Below are 4334 nucleotides of genomic sequence, written 5' to 3' on the forward strand. Positions count from 1 at the left end.
AGCCGTAGGCAAGAGTGGCAGGAGGAGCTCTGCCCTCTATACAGTGGAAGAGCGCTCAGTCGCCCCCGCGCGCCCCCTGCCGGCCGGCGAGGTTACTGCCTGTTGGATTGCTCGCCTACTGATATTCTTCCGAGTGGGTTAAACGGCTGAGCTGCTGAACTTGTTGACCGAAAGGTCGCAGGTTAGAATCCAGGGAGTGGCGTGAGCTCCCGCTGTCAGCCCCAGCTTCTGCCAACCTATCCGTTCGAAAACATGCAAATGTGATTAGATCAATAGGTACCGCTCCGGCGGGAAGGTAACAGTGCTCCATGCAGTCATGCCAGCCACATCACCTTGGAGATGTCTATGGACAACCCCGGCTCTTCAGCTTAGAAATGGAGATGAGTACCAACCCCCAGAGTCGGACACGACTAGACTTAATGTCAGGGGAAAACCTTTACATTTACACACCGCTCGGGAAGGTAACAGTGTCCCATGCAGTCCTGCTGGCCACATGACCTAGGAGGTGTTTACGGACAACCCCGGCTCTTCAGCTTAGAAATGGAGATGAGCACCAACCCCCAGAGTCGGATACGACTAGAGTTAATGTCAGGGGAAAACCTTTACCTTTACATGCCGCTCAGGAAGATAACAATGTTCCATGCAGTCCTGCTGCCCACATGACCTTGTAGGTGTCTATGGACAATGCTGGCTCCTCAGCTTAGAAATGGAGATGAGCACGAACCCCAGAGTCAGACACGACTGGACTTAATGCCAGGGGAAAACCTTTACTTTACTCAGTACAGAGTAGTGCATTTATTTATACATGGGGTAATTCCTTTCTACTAAGAGAAACAGCTCAAATGAAATAGGTTCCTATTAATTTGCTTCCATGCCTCACAGACTGTGGTTGCAATACAGATCACCAGCAACTAAGCATGCATTTACACTGTAGAACAGCCATGAGCCAACTTGGGCCCTCCAGGTGTTTAGGGCTACAACTCCCATCATTCCTAACAGCATTTTCCCCCTCAGCTGCTTAAGTGGAAAAGGAGAAAAGGAAGAAGCTTGAGGCTGTTAGGAATGGTAGGAGTTGTAATCCAAAGCACCTGGAGGGCCAAAGTTTGCCTATGTGTGGTGTAGAATGAATGCAGTTTCACACTTCTTGTACTGCCACGGCTCAATGCTATGGGGTTACAGGAGTTGTAGTTTGACACCATCTTCAGCTTTCTCGGTCCAAGAGAGCTGGTGCCTTAACAAACTACAACTCCCATAAATCCATAATACTGAACCACATCAATTAGAATAAGCCAGTAAGCAAACCAGTGAGTTGCTGAACTTGCTAACCAAAAGGTTGCAGGTTCGAATCCTGGAGGCAACATGAGTTCCTGTTGTTAGCTCCCGGCTTCTGCTAAACTAGCACTTTGAAAACATGCAAATGTGAGTAGATCAATAGGTACTGCTTCGACAGGAAGGTAACGGTGCTCTATGCAGTCATGCCAGCTACATGACCTTGGAGGTGTCTAGGGACAACGCCGGCTCTTTACAAAAAGGAGATGAGCATCAGCCCCCAGAGCCAGACACGACTAGACTTAATGTCAGGGGAAAACCTTTCCCTTTACCTAAGTAAAACTTTATTTCTGTCCCGCCCTATCACCTCATGGGGACTCAGGGCACTTCACAGTATAAAACGCAAACATTCAATGCCATTATAAAAAAAGTACAGCATTCTAATGGACAATACAGCACGTTCAACAATCATACAAATTACAAGAGAAACAATAATAACAAATTAAGGCCAGATCTTTAACCATTCGCATTTCCATAAGCCTGGGAACCTAAGAAGGTTTTTATTTGCTTCCTAAAGGAGGACAGCGATGGGGCCATTTTGATCTCCTTCATGGGGAACTTCAAGAGGCCTAGGGGCAACTGCAGAGAAGGCCCTCAGTGTCAACCTGCATTAATTCTAGTGTAAATACACCCAGTCTTTCCTTCCTCCAATAGAAACATTGCATGAGCAGAGTACTTAATCATTGAAATTTGGGATTTAAGCCACCAACGTATCATTTCTCTTCCACTGCCCATTGCATGACAATTATGGACTGAGCCATGGCAGTTAAGGTGGTGTAAATTGTAATGATTGTACAGTGTAGATGCACCCTAAGTTGGAGCAAGAGAAGCCAATGGAAGGGTGCTCCAGGTGGGCCAAGTCTGTGGCCTCATGGCAGCAAATGTACCACTGCTAGAATGCGCCACAAGGGAAACATGCTTTGCTTTGCTGCAAGGTAAGCGATAGTGGTGCAAGCGGACGTGCCCACTCTCCTGTGATGCTGCACCACCCACCTCTCAAAAGTGAAACAGCTTCTGAAATGCTTGGAACCAATTGTGCTTTGAATTTTGAAATACCCATATCTACACGTAATGAGTTATCTTGGACATAGGATCCAACTAAACATGGCTTTTTTATTTTTCACCTATATACCTAGACTGAACATAATTTTACATACAACTTGTGCATGAAATGAAGTTAGTGTTCACTGTGATCAGGAAGCAAAGGGGTTATTATCTCTGCCACTCATTTAGCAATTTGGGAATTTCTTTTAATTTCTGGAGGAGGGATGTGATTGAGCCTCAGAAACCACTCCAGTAGCACTTCTGATGAAGATACGTGGTTTCTCTCACTGGATTTTTCTTCAGTGCCACATATTTTCTATGCTATGTAGAAAAGCTACCATCTGAAATGTATATTGCTCTGCTTAATTTGTGTGTGGTTAGTAAGATGGATGCAATACTGCCAGAAAACTGACAGTCTTCATTTCTAGTATGATGACATCATTTGCCAGCAAAAGTGGAGTGGAGCTGTTGGGAGACCTGGGATTTCGTTTTTTTTATTGGACAGGGAGCATCATGCCATAATCTGTCCTGCACCGTCCTACTTTCTCGCTTTCTGAGTTCACTTGTCATTTTCATAACAGAGGTAAAATGGATTTTTCCACACCAAACCTGTATAACTCTTACATAAAGATTCACTGTTGGGCTAATTTTGAAACAAGACCTGGTTTTGGCAGAGATAAGAACTGCTAGATTGATTTGTTGATATTTCTCAACCATCTGATTTTTTCTTTTTCTTTGTAGGCACAATCATGAGATCTATGATGATGAATATTCACACTTCCAGTTTCTAAGAAATTCCCACAACTGCTTTACTTTCATTAAAAATTATCCAGGCATCATCCCTTTCAGCCTGTTGGGCTTAGCTTCCAAATGACAATGTGTTAATTATAGTATTTTAGAGAATATACAACCCTTTGCACCCAGCTCAGACCATGCTTACTGGGGTAATAATGTGGACATCTGACTGTTTGCTTTTTTAGAAATTAAATATGCATGCCAGGACATTTCCCATTCACTCTTCCCATATTATAATTAATAGTGTCATGTGTTTTAATAAATAAATCACTTGTCAACCAGTGGTAGTAACATGAAACCATGGGATTTCGGACAGTTCCCTGATAACCTATTACTCCTACATCAATGCTCTCTAAAACAAAATCTTCAGTGGAGTTTGGCTAATTGTTGTTGTGTTGCTTTCAATTTGTTTTTGATTTATAGTGAACCAAAATAAAATCTTTCAGAGTTTTCTTGGCAATATTTATTCATGGGGGAATAGTGTCTCTGCCTTCCTCTGAGGCTGAGAGAGTGTGACTTGGCCAAAATCACCAAGTGGGTTTCTATGGATGAACGGGGATTTGAATCTTGGTCTACATGTCATTGTCCAACACACCAACCACTATATTGCACAGGCATTATATTAGGTGAAGCAAAAACCGAAAAGCAGAAGTGAATATATATTTTCTGTACTGAGTAACTTGAAAAGGCAAAAACAAATCAGTATTTTTTTATTTTCAAATAATAAAATAAGGAATAGGAGAGAGAAGTCCCTATCTCAATACACAGTGTTCCAACATTCTGAATGTATAAATATGTATTTCCTATTCGTAGTATCTTCTTGTTTTGCAGCTTGGCATAGTTTAGGGTTCCAGGGCAGGATATATTATTAGAAATGTAAGTGCTCTGAAAATTAATGGCAGAATGTGGGTGGAAAGAGGAGAAATGTCAATTTCATACTCACCTGGGAACTGATTCAGCAACCATAATGTTGGGACCAGTCTGAAAGACAGAGCTTAGGGAAACCTTGGCCAAAACCCCCCACATTGCCTTGTGTGTGCACTAGGGGTCGTCAGAATTTAGCTGGGCTGCAAATCTACATTTATTCTTTACTCAAGATCTGAAAAAAAGGTATATTTTCCCCCAGGTGTTGCTACATAGTCGCTGTTCGGATCCCAAGTTGTTGT

This window comes from Anolis sagrei, chromosome 2 (genome assembly GCF_037176765.1).
Source record: "Anolis sagrei isolate rAnoSag1 chromosome 2, rAnoSag1.mat, whole genome shotgun sequence".
Classification (NCBI taxonomy): Eukaryota; Metazoa; Chordata; class Lepidosauria; order Squamata; family Dactyloidae; genus Anolis; species Anolis sagrei.